General features: G+C 41.9%; 1 pseudogene; it reads right to left on the bottom strand.

The window, feature by feature from the left end:
- LOC141651847 (uncharacterized) overlaps window positions 1-13,579 on the bottom strand; it is a 168,477-nt pseudogene that overhangs the window by 149,690 nt on the left and 5,208 nt on the right.

The raw sequence follows: 13,579 nt of genomic DNA, 5'->3' as shown, positions 1-13,579 counted from the left end.
CACTTCCCTCTTTGAACATGGGGCCTTCTCCAGTTGTGATCTTGAGAATGCTGCCATGACGGTCGGTCCACTTGACAGTCTTCCTCCAGCCTTGGGTAGATTTCTCTGGGTCAGCATCAAAGATTAAGGCAGTGGGATGGAACTGGTTTTCTTTGAGAGCAATGTTGATGATGTCCTCATAGTTGAGGTGCTTAATGTTGTCTTCTCTGAAAAGGAGGCTCACGACTTGCCCGTATAGGCAAGGGATCGATTCAAACTTGGTCGACGCATCTTTGGTGTGATTATTAGGGATGATGTAGCAGTCTTGAAAGACTTCTACACCCGGGTGCTTGACCTTTGTTATGGGTTCGTAGATTGGCTCATGGAAGCCGTTGTAAAGTTCAGACTCTTCCTAGAGGACGAAGTAGCCGTTGTGCGTCAAGTGATAGGGGCGGAGAATAACTTCTTGGTTTATGTGCTTCCGTACTAGGAAACCCATTTCCTGGATGTCTTCATCGGTCGGCTCGTGGCCTAGCCCGAAGGGGATGTTGGGGACCTTGGCCTATTTCAGAGGAGGCAAGGTGATTTTTATTTGGTTGAGAGGTAGGCCTGAGAAATAACCCTGGCGCATCAAGATGCTGTTGACTGTGAGGTTCGAATACGGATCACAATCAAAAGGTGCTGGTTCGTCAGTTAGGGCATTCAAAGCTTGGAATCCCCACATTTCGTTATCGTCCTCTTCAGTGACTTGAGAGGCTATCCCATTTTTCATAACACTTTTAATTGCGGATGCAGGAATTGTGATTGTTTTCCCGTTAAAGGGGACCCTGATTTTCTGTTGAAGGGTTGAGGTGATGGCCTTGGCGGCATGAATTCAGGTGCGCCCTAGAAGCATATTGAACGACGCGTCGATATCGACCACTTGGAAACTGGCTTGTCTTTTGAAGGGTCTTGTTGCGATGGTCAGGGTGATGAGGCCTGCGACCTTACTATGAGTGCCGTCATAGGCACAAACTCCTTGATTGGTCGGGATTAAGTCAGCTTCCTTGATCCCCAGTTTATGGGTTTTTTTGAGGGGAATGACGTTGACTGCAGATCCATCATCCACCAGGACCATGGGTACGTTTTTCTTTAGGCACCACATAGTCATGTACATGGCCAAGTTATGGTTGGCTCCGAAAGGAGGGATATCTACATCGAAGAAGAGGATCGGGTTGTTCAGGTCAGGGACATCTCTGGTCATATGAGCTACCACTTATTTAGATGAAGAGGTGGAAGGCACTGTCAACTTCCCTAAGGCTTGAAGAAAAACCTGCTGGTGTTCGAAGGATGTGGCAATCAGTTGCCAAATAGATATCTCGGCCTTCGCCTTTTGTAGTTGCTTAAGGATCGAGTTCTCGGGAACCCTGGGTTGAACGTCCATGTCCGGGACGATTTGGTTATTTGTTGTTGCCGGATTATTTGTTGTGTTGTTTGAGGTCTGGTAAGGGCGTCCAGATCGAGTAAGGTGATCAATCTCTTTGGCTTGTTTGCCCTTTCCCGAGACAATGTAGACATCATCTACGTCGTCTTGCCAGATGCCGTTGATTTTGGGGTCGCGAGGGTACCTTGGAGGGGTATTCCTCGGCGGATTGTTTTTTTGAGGGAAGCTTTTGTGGGGGTAGTTTTTGTAAGGTTAATTATTATGAGGTTGATTGTGGTGGTGTTGATTATGGTGGTTTATATTGTGAGGTGCATGCCAGAATGGTCGCGGGAGTAGTCCCTTATGGAATTGGGAGTTTTGGGTGCTTGAAGGACCCTCTCTTTGGTGTGGTGCAGGTGTTGGTGGGTTGAATATCAGCCGGTGGTAATCATCCTCAAGTCGGGTGATTGATACTGTCGTTTCGTACCAAAAATAAATACCTAAGTACAACTAACTAATAGCTAGCAGTAAGTAGGGTCGATCTCCACAGGGAGGCTATTGTGCTAATTATCTGTCTAACTCGGTCTGTCTATTGTCACAGTTGGGGGTTTTGATTGTTTTTCTAAACTAATAAGAAATAAGGAAGAGAGAATAAGAGAAAGGGATTAAACAAAAAGAGGGAAATAGCTAAGACAAACGGTTCGCCATAATCATCCGGTCAAGTAACCTAGATCTCAGATTAATGTTAATACGATCTAAGGGGTAGCGAACGTCACCTTTCGGTCCTTAATTCACCCTAAAGTGTAAACAGCTTAACTTTCGCCCTCACTGCAATACCCTATTGTTCGCTACTAGTCTCACCTTTTCCAACCTTTCGGTCCAGGTCAAGGATCACTAGGAATTATAGGTCTAATTGCGTCGACTCAATTAGAAAGATACAATTAAATGTAGCATTTAACCAACAAAGACTATACTAGCATTAACCAAATAAATCAATTACTCTCCCTTCATAATTATGGATCCCCTATAGTCTTAGCAGAGGGAAATTAGCCACTCATATTACTAATTAGACTAACAACAATTAATTTCCCAGCAGTAAACATTATAAATAAACAATAAAGTGCAATAAGGAAAATTAGGGCAGAAATTAATTGTAACGAAAGCGAAGAATTAAAGCAATAAAAGATTAATTATTAATAAAGGAAGAGAAAGGAATTACGATCCAAGCGAATCCGGCGTAAAGAATACAAAATCCGAGTGAAAATAATCCCCAAATAAAGTAATAGTGAACAGGAATAAAGCAACGTACTAAAGTTTACAGTAGAATGTTTGATAATATAAAGGATGATCCTAATAAACCTAGTAAAGCATGCTTAAATAGCAAAGCAAAAGAGTTTAGTGAAATAAAATATCACGCGGCTAATTAAAGCCCAAACCCGTCAAAAATTGTTGCTCGATCGATCATATAGTCTCTCGATCGAGTGATATTCCTTAGTATTCCCCTCGATCGAGAACAATTCCTCTCGATCGAAGACTTCTTTTCCTTTAATCACTCGATTGAGAAGAAGTAGCTCTCGATCGAGCAAAGGGGCTCTCGATCGAATAGAAATAGTTCTCGATCGAGCACTTCTCAGCGCGTAATTCATGCTTCGCGCACTGAACGTAAAACGGCTGCCATTTCTTCGTTACTTGGGCAAATAGGGCGAATCCGGTGGCGTTGGAAAGCTAAGAGGACAAACTTTCATCTCCAATTGGAATCACCTGAATATAAGTTGTAGAACTCGAGATATGGCTCTTCAAAGTAGGTACTAGCAATTTGAAGTTCTTCCTTTGCTCGCCTAGCTATCTTTCTTCTTTGCGCATCTCAAAATAGCTACATTCCCGCTCCAAATTCACTCTTCCTCCAAATGCATGCTAAAAGGACGGTAAAAGGCTTGATTTCACTACTTTCCGGTTCATTCCTGCAATTAGGACAAAACAAACCAAAGTAGCATATTCGGGGCATTTCGTAGCATAAAACCACGATAAAAGCATAGAAATACGTGCATAAAATAGGCTAAAAAGACTATATAAAATGCACGTATCAAATCTCCCCAAACCAAACCTTTACTCGTCCTCGAGTAAACTAAAATGCAACTAATGGAACGGAAATGATAACTCAGAGCTAGCTTAACTTGTCTACTTAAACCAGTTTAATGCAAACTAAAATCAACGATTCTGACTACAATGGTCAATACGCAAACGAATTGTAAGATGTCCATAAATAAAGCTGACTTATCAACCCTGCAAGACCAACAAAATCGGACTCTCACGTGGTCACTCTTCTCTCATGAAGCAAAGGGTGAGAGTATATGTATAAGAGAGAAAGAGAAAACAGTCACTCACCTAGACTGCGACCTACATAACATGCATGCAACAAAAATGATAGACGATTCAAGTACTACACATACATTCCAACCAACAATGTCCGTCACAGCTGAGGGCTTACAAAAGATATGGGAAAGTGAGATGCAGGTGAGAAAAGGCAAAACAAATTATGGAAATGTGAAGGTAAAGCGTCAAGCTAGTTCCTAAACAAGGCCACATAAGACCATCTGAATCTCAACTGACTAGAAGACAAAGTACAAGTGCCCTCCATTGGCACACATCTCACTACCCAAAACACTATCTCCTCAAAAAGATATGAATAAAATGGAGGAGTGAGACCGTCATAAGATAGAAATAGGCACAGACGGACTCAATATTCAAACCAGCTAAGCTTTCTTTGATGTTCATGCCTCTGGTTGTCACGTGAATCAACATTTTTTCATTTTTTCTTCTTTTTCCTATTTCACGTGTAGTTCATTTTTCATTTCTTTTTTTTTCAATTTTTTTTTTTTTTTTTTGTTCCACGTCTCATTTTTTCATTTTCACGTGTTTTTTTTCATTCTCATTCTCCTTTCCTTCAACCTTCACCAACTCCAATCAAAGTACACACGGCCAAACTACAGACGGAAAAATATACCACAAAAGGCAAACTAAACTAGTTTGACTAGGCAGGCTGAGTTTTGGATGTAGCTAATGGGTCAAAAAGGCAAGATTTGGCTTAAGTGGAGCTATATGGGTGAAAAATATAAGAAAAGGGGAAAAATTATAAGGACCTCCCTGCATGTGACACCGACCACAAACCCGAATGTATGCGTTTGACAAGAAATCGAATGTCATAAAAGTGCAAAAATATTGACCATGCTATGCAAGGAGTACTACTCTCAATTCCTATATGAACCGGTCATGAATGTCACCAGTTATAAGGCTCTAAAACTAAGTCTAAACAGTCAGCTAAATTTGAACAAAAACTCGTAGATATGCGCAAGACTAAGCTAATAACTGTCAATAAAGTGCAAGGCTCAAGTAAAAAAGACAAGTTAAAGTGCAATTTCATCACGGAAATGTACCGTTCCGACTCAACCTATATGCAAAAATAAACGTGAATATTTTTTGTCAGTTTTGAAATTTTTCAATTTTTATGAGATTTTTTGATTTTTATTAAAATAAACAACAATGCATACTGAAATTAAATGTGATAACGGAAATGCAATAAAAACAAGATGCAGACACAGATATGGATGCATAACCTCCCCAAACCAAACCTTACAATGCCCTCATTGTACCCAGAAATAAGGAAAGGAAATGCAAACTAGAAAAGAAGAGAGTGAAACGCGGAAAAACTTACAAGAATACGCGAAGTAGGGACCTCCCCAAACCAGCCAGCAACATGGGAGGTCACAAACAGCTTCACAGTGGCGTCACAGCAGCTAAGTTGCGAAACGAGAATGCAAGAGTACCGCAAATTCGCAAATAGCAACCGCTGACAAAGGATGCTAAAGCAAAGAGGGCTAAATTGTTCACGATCTATAGCCAAATAGGCTATTTATTATGGCACACAACAAAACTAGATAGAATGTTCAAAAATAAATAAAGAGTTCTAAAATTCCGGGCTGCCTCGCGGTAGCGCTAGTTTCGAGATAGGTCCCGGCTCGACCTTCTTCCCGATCATCCAACAAAGACAAATCTTTGGCCCACTACTAGGCCTCGACGGACGCGGTAGCTTCAAAGAATCGTCAGCGGACATCCGGCCTCCACAGTTGGCAACGTAAGAACAAGCAATGACTTCCCACATCGTCCGGGTCCCAATCTATCACCTCATCACGCAGCTTTTTCCTAGACGGTGTAGCTTTGTCAACACCTCCTCCTGGGTCGTCTATCCAGGCAGTTCCAGACTTCATGCTAAGAGCACCCATCTCACCTCCCGGGTCTTTGAACTTGTCAAGACCTGTAGAAAGAGAAACAAAGACACGTTCCTCCAATTCGCTCCCAGAATGGGGCGGAGGTGTTATAACAGCAACGATAATATGTGACTCAAAATACGGCTCAGACGGAATGTCAACGGAGTCTACAAGGGGAATATCAATGCAAGGTATGATAGGTATGGATTCCCTAGGGTCATCGGACTTAGTAAAAACTAAGTCCTCTCCTCCGACCTGAAAGGTAAGTGTTCCAACCCCGACATCAATAATTGCGCCAGCAGTGCACAAAAATGGTCGTCCCAAAATAATGGGAACATTGCGGTCTTCGGGTATGTTTAAGACAATGAAATCTGCGGGAATATAGATATTCCCGACCCTAACAGGTACGTCATGTAAAGCTCCTTTGACCCGTACATAAGAGTAATCACCAATCGTATAGTCGTTCTAGCGCGTAAACTTAGTCAATCTCAATTTCAACGCCAACGACAAAGGTAAAATGTTGACACTAGAATCGAGGTCACATAAAGCATTAACAAACGAATGGGTCCCTATAGAACACGGAGTAGGAAAACGACTTGGACCAGACATATTAGGGGGTCCCATTCGAAGAAGTGTGCTACACTCTTGATCATAGCTACATTCATTATCGTCTCACCAAAGATCCCTCTCGGACCAATCAATTTGAGAAATAAAATTAGCATAAGTAGGTACCTGAGTGATCATCTCGTCGTAGTGAGCAGCGACATTGAGAGCCCGTATGCGGTCCAGAAATCTACGGTGTGGCAAAGAATCGTTGTGGATACGGGGATCGACCGAACAAGAATATTACTTGATCGAGCAATTTCCTCATCATCTATAATCGGTTGAGGATCAGTGAGTAGCTGAATGAGCATTTCTTCCTCAACGATCCTCGATCGAGTATTTACATCCTCTCGATCGAGGGTTACAAAGATCGATTCCGCTCGATCGAACGTGGCGTAGCTCGATCGAGTGGCCTGTCCTCCAACCTATTCGATCGATCGTGAGTTACTCGATCGAGTTGATCACCCAACATGAGCTCTTAAATCAGCGTGCATATCGATCTTGTGGGCTGCGTGAAACAGTACCAGTGAAGCTCGAGTCATCAACATTATCAATAATAGGCGATTCGGGCACTTCATAAGACGGAATGATGTCGGTGTTGATAGCATACACCGTCTCATATTGCTCTTGGGTTTGCTCGACAGCTAGTTGGTTCACCCAAGCCTCTAGCTTCAGATACGGATGGAAAATTCCTCACCAAGTGCCCTTATCATTGACTTAACTTTTTCAGCCTCATCATTCCGAGCAAGTGGGGGAATTGGTTGCGGTGAGAAGGAATAACAAGGCGGTGGGTAGCCTTGTTGCAAAGAACGGTTGTGGTCTAGGCCTCGGTGGAGGAAACATCATAGTGATTACCACAACCCCAAGATTCTTTCCTCTCCCCATTAGTAGATCTTTCAGTTTGAGCTTCAAACTGAGCAATAAGTCGAGAGACGGACGTCATCTTGGCAAAAGGGTCGAAGGTACTCAAGCCTTCCCTTCGACAATCTCCTTCTAAAATCTGTCTAATAGACCTGTAAGACCTATCAAAACAGCACTAAAGAAAAAGATAAGAAGGGCCTCAAGGTACTCAGTCTTCCCTTGAGGCGAAAAACAGACAAAATTAAAACAGATAAAAAGCGTCGCCTCCCCGGCAACGGCGCCAAAATTTGATACTGTCGTTTCGTACCAAAAATAAATACCTAAGTACAACTAACTAATAGCTAGCAGTAAGTAGGGTCGATCTCCACAGGGAGGCTATTGTGCTAATTATCTGTCTAACTCGGTCTGTCTATTGTCACAGTTGGTGGTTTTGATTGTTTTTCTAAACTAATAAGAAATAAGGAAGAGAGAATAAGAGAAAGGGATTAAACAAAAAGAGGGAAATAGCTAAGACAAACGGTTCGCCATAATCATCCGGTCAAGTAACCTAGATCTCAGATTAATGCTAATACGATCTAAGGGGTAGCGAACGTCACCTTTCGGTCCTTAATTCACCCTAAAGTGTAAACAGCTTAACTTTCGCCCTCACTGCAATACCCTATTGTTCGCTACTAGTCTCACCTTTTCCAACCTTTCGGTCCAGGTCAAGGATCACTAGGAATTATAGGTCTAATTGCGTCGACTCAATTAGAAAGATACAATTAAATGTAGCATTTAACCAACAAAGACTATACTAGCATTAACCAAATAAATCAATTACTCTCCCTTCATAATTATGGATCCCCTATAGTCTTAGCAGAGGGGAATTAGCCACTCATATTACTAATTAGACTAACAGCAATTAATTTCCCAGCAGTAAACATTATAAATAAACAATAAAGTGCAATAAGGAAAATTAGGGCAGAAATTAATTGTAACGAAATCCGAGTGAAAATAATCCCCAAATAAAGTAATAGTGAAGAGGAATAAAGCAACGTACTAAAGTTTACAGTAGAATGTTTGATAATATAAAGGATGATCCTAATAAACCTAGTAAAGCATGCTTAAATAGCAAAGTAAAAGAGTTTAGCGAAATAAAATATCACGCGGCTAATTAAAGCCCAAACCCGTCAAAAATTGTTGCTCGATCGATCATATAGTCTCTCGATCGAGTGATATTCCTTAGCATTCCCCTCGATCGAGAACAATTCCTCTCGATCGAAGACTTCTTTCCCTTTAATCACTCGATCGAGAAGAAGTAGCTCTCGATCGAGCGAAGGGGCTATCGATCGAATAGAAATAGTTCTCGATCGAGCACTTCTCAGCGCGTAATTCCTGCTTCGCGCACTGAACTTAAAACGGCTGCCATTTCTTCGTTACTTGGGCAAATAGGGCGAATCCGGTGGCGTTGGAAAGCTAAGAGGACAAACTTTCATCTCCCATTGGAATCACCTGAATATAAGTTGTAGAACCCGAGATACGGCTCTTCAAAATAGGTACTAGCAATTTGAAGTTCTTCCTTTGCTCGCCTAGCTATCTTTCTTCTGTGCGCATCTCAAAATAGCTACATTCCCGCTCCAAATTCACTCTTCCTCCAAATGCATGCTAAAAGGACGGTAAAAGGCTTGATTTCACTACTTTCCGGTTCATTCCTGCAATTAGGACAAAACAAACCAAAGTAGCATATTCGGGGCATTTCGTAGCATAAAACCACGATAAAAGCATAGAAATACGTGCATAAAATAGGCTAAAAAGACTATATAAAATGCACGTATCAGTAATCCTTTTCGATAGAGTGGCTATGGCTTCTTCAACTTGCTGAAACATGGTGAGCATGGTTGCGACACTAAATGCGAACATCCCGTCCAGGGTGTCCTTTTCCAAGGCATTCACCTCGTCCTCAATAGGCAGGATGAGGTGTGAGAAATCTAGAATTGGCTCGTCATCGGAGATGGCGTGGATTCTTAAGGGGTTTGTCTTGTTGTTTGGTTTTGTTGGCGAAGGTAAGGATAATTCTCCTTTCTCAATCATATCTTGAATGGCCTGCTTCAGCTTGAAGCAAGTTTCCGTATCATGGCCTTTGCCTTGGTAATACTAGCAATAGGCGTTAGGGTTCCAAAAGAGGGTTTTCCTTGCTTCAGGTGGGTCCGAAGTGGGCCCGATTGGCTTCAGTTGATCCCAAGTTGGTGAATGTCGTTTAGGGACGTTCAGCTTTCTTTGTAATTGGTTCGAGGAGGTTGACCTCGTCATTTTTGTTTCTCTGACCGTAGGGACGAGATATAGTTGATGTAGACCCCTGATAGCCTCTACCCGTGGTCATGGCTATAACGCCCTTGCGTAGGTCATCTTCAATACGAGTTCCGAGGATCTCCAGATCCTGGAAGGTTTTGATGTTCTGATACCTCAGTAGGTTGGCACAAGCTGGGCGGATATTGTTGACAAAATTCTCCTCCAAGGTTGATTCACTCGGTTTACTGACTAATTGGGTGCTCACCCTCCTCCAACAGGTTAGGAATTCGGTGAATCCCTCTTTGTCATTCTGAGTAAGGACCTCAAGAGTGCGGGTCTTGGCTTGGATTTCGACGTTGTCGGCGTATTGTTTAGCAAATTCAACGGCGACTTCGTCCCAAGTGGTAATGCTCTTTAAGTCGAGGGAATAGTACCATTGGCGGGGAATCGATTCCAAGGACGATGGAAAGATCCGGGTGAAGATTTCTTGTTTGACCCCTTTGATGGACATGTACTCGTGATGGCCCGGATGTAATTGAGTGGGTCCTCCATTCCTTTGAACTTTTGGACATCATTTAAGGTAAAGTTGTCAGGCAGTTGGTCCCCGACGGGCTCGAACCTCTGATTGTTTTCGAGGTGAATGTTTTTACCACGGTCCAAGTGTTGCTTTTCCAAGAGCTTAAGCCTTTTCTCAGTTTCGGTTAAAGGCGGAGTATTATGTTCTCCGGTTTCCTTATTTTCCAGAGTGTCGATGCGGGTCTCGACACGGTCCAGATTGACCTTAAGGGCTGTGAGCTAGCTGACCAGCTGAGCAGTTGTGACATTTCCATTGCCATCATTGTTGTTGGATGATGCTGAAGAATGAACCATGGATCTGACGCAAAAAACGACTCACATTACACCCCAATCGGACACGGTTTCACGACTAAACACAGACAGCACAAAGGACGGAAAGACACTTTGGACTCAACGAGACGAGGGCAACCGTGTGTGGTGGCTCGGTGCTAACTCGATTGATGGTGCGATGGTGTTGACTAGACTTTGAATAGCGTTCAACGTAATGGCGTGACGCCGTTGAACGAGTCTTTAGATGAGACGATTCATAAGTAAAGACCCATAAGTACATTTGCTTTGACTCGGTAGACACGAGGTGGAATTGAAGTGGTGGACTGAAATTTTCGAAAATAGAAATTTTCAAAAAGATTCATTTATTTTTTATGGACGGCCTTCGAAGAGTAGGGATCTTCAAAGACTCGGCCAGTTGAAAAAGGGTTGTCTTAGGTTTGTCTTCAAAAGGCGGTTTGAGTTAATGTTGCGGCGGCTTTGAAAATGATGTGATGTTTCCGAAGACGGTTTTTGAAATTCAAAATCGTTCGTTTTAAAAATCGAGATTTGCAAGGTTTGAAATTGTTGTAGTCTCGAGGACGGTGTGTTGTCCTCGGGATTTGAAATCCTCAAAAAAGGTGTATCATTTTTGGGTTTTGAAAGGTCCATTATGTCGACGCAAAAGTCCATTATGTCGGGGCAAAACGGTTTAAAATCCGTGTTTTGAAATGGCCACTATGACGTCGTAAAAAGGTGCTTTTTGAAACGGTTGTAAAAACCGGTTTGAAAATCGTTATTACGACGGCATAAAAAGGTGCTTTTTGAAGTGGTTGTAAAAACTGGTTTGAAAATCGTCATTACGACGGTACAAAAAGCTGCTTTTTGAAACGGTTGTAAAAAACCGGTTTGAAAATCGTCATTACGACGGCATAAAAAGGTGCTTTTGAAACTGTTGTAAAAACCTGTTTGAAAATCGTCATTACGACGGCATAAAAAGGTGTGTAACGGACGGTGAAAGACCGACATTTTGAAATGGCCATTATAACGGCGCAAAAAGGTGTATTAAAAGTTTCGAAATTACACGGAAGGACTTATGACCACATAGCACATAAGCACTCGCAGTTCGTTATATTATGCATAATGCTAACACAGGTTTTGGCTTAATAAGGATGGTTACACACCAAGCGATCAATCCCCGATTTTCGAGAGCGATGCCAATCCAAACAAAATGTGTAAGGAGGGTGCCCTAGCCTCGTGCACGAAGGAAATGAATGCTTTTTGATGAAATAGAAATGTGTAATGCAAATGGTACGCTTGAGTCAATCGGGATTCGAAGCCCGGGGATGAGAAAACTCATGCTAACGGGATGAGCCAATTGGTCGGTAAAGGTTAGGTTATGGGCCCAGACAAGGAACCTGACTTACGATCGTAATATCAATTAATGCATTTCAACCAAGACCTCGTTCGAGTTTCACCATCTAGGGATTGCAAAGACACAAGTGTCCTAGTTTTCCCCAGCGGAGTCGCCAATCTTTGAACAGGGCCCACCTACATGCCAAGCAAATCTGTGGACGTGCAGCTGTCGAAAAGCCACGCTCGGTGGCGTAATAAATGCTTTCGACCGGATCGTTGTAGATCGGTCGGTTTCGTCTCGGTAAGGGTCTCGAAACGATGCAGAGATGTTCGGAGTCACCACCAAGAAATTATGGGATGCCTGGAAACCGTTCGAGTCCACTTTATACCTAGGTCAATCAAGGCAAAAAGCAGTGCTTGACATAGGTACTAAAGATAAGGAATCGTCTCTCTTTAGCATCCTATCGCTAGAATGACTCTCGTTCGCCCTGGATAAAGTCGTCGACTATCCAAAGTTTCTGAGTAAGAGGTGAAGGTACGTCTTGGAAAGCGCTTTAATCGGACACCCAATCCCGCCTGCGGTAGCGCCCTCTACTGATCGATCTTGGTTGGTTGAAGGCAAAAGTTGATAAAACGGGTAAATGCATGAATGTGCATCCACAATTTTAAACCTAACATGTGAAATTTGCTATGTTGGTTGTTTATCCAAATATCAAATAATTGATGTCAAGTTGGATTTAATGTTCATTTGCATGCAAGACGGAAATTAAACATCCATTTAGCGAGTTAGGTTTATGGTGCATAACGTGATCCATTTATCTTAGAAAATTGTTTTGTTAAAACATAGTGTAAAATGCGGACTCATCAATCTGACCCGTCCTGTATTCGGGTTAACCGAAGTCGGGAGCGTCCTAGACGAGTGCTTGAGAGGAAACATGAGCATCTCCAAGCAGCCTATTAAGGCGCGAGCCATAGGGCGATGCAAGCGAGCCTGTCCAGATTTGAAAACTGTAAATCAGGAGACCTGTTTAGGCGCGGGTTAGGCGACGACCTAAAGGGTGTCTCCTGGTTGCTTAAAATGTTTTTGAATTTTTTTTTAAAATTTTTTGTGAAAGGGTGTGAAAGCCCGTTTTGTTGAAAAGGTCGTTGAGACCGCTTTTATGCTAATATGAAGAATATGACTTGAATAATTGCCATAATGTTGACAATATTCGATGTCGGGTTCGGTTTTGCAAGCTTAACATGAATAGTTTTGTAAGAAAAGATGCAAAAATATTTGATATGAACTAAATATGTTAAGTTCATTACTTTGTAAATAAAGTGTAAAATAATGCTTGATGTGAACTAATTATGTTAAGTTTAATGGTTTGTAATTAATCAAAGTTCATCACCGTACTCGGACTAAACCGAGATGGTACGTAGAACCAAGGATGATTATGAATGCATGACTAATATGAGTGTTTTGAAAATGTAAATAAATGAATAAAAGGCTTTAAAATACCTTTTAAAATGTAATTAAACAAATGTTGTCACCGAGTCAGGGATTAAACCGTCATGGTATGAGGAACCAAGGGTGAATACAATTTATGGTTAAAAATATTCATCCTAAAAATGATTTAAAACGGTAAAAACCAATTGTAAATAAGAAATGAAAATGGGAAAGAATGAACTCAATCACATTTGAGTTCTGACCTGGGCACCCAGAATAGGCGCGAGCCACTTAGTTGTGACTAGGGGCTTCTACATCTGGTCAAAACTTAGTTTTGGCTCATTCAATCCATATTTTGGACCATGTTATGCATGTTTTAGCATGTTAAGGTCATAAAAAAAGATAAAGAACATGGAAGAAAAGGATTAATTACACCATCATACTTACATGCTAGGTTGCTTGACGAGAAATCGACGAAAGTAAAAAAACTTGTTGAGTCAGAAAACTCGATTAAAAATCGTTTTTGTGAAGTAAGGAGTGTTGCTTTGTTTAGTAATGGTGTAGTTGGTCAAAGTGGTCGTTAAAGTGATTTAA

The sequence above is a fragment of the Silene latifolia genome, chromosome 1 (genome assembly GCF_048544455.1).
Source record: "Silene latifolia isolate original U9 population chromosome 1, ASM4854445v1, whole genome shotgun sequence".
Taxonomy (NCBI): domain Eukaryota; kingdom Viridiplantae; phylum Streptophyta; class Magnoliopsida; order Caryophyllales; family Caryophyllaceae; genus Silene; species Silene latifolia.
Note: the sequence above shows the minus strand (reverse complement) of the source record. Positions and strands in the feature narration are given on the sequence as shown.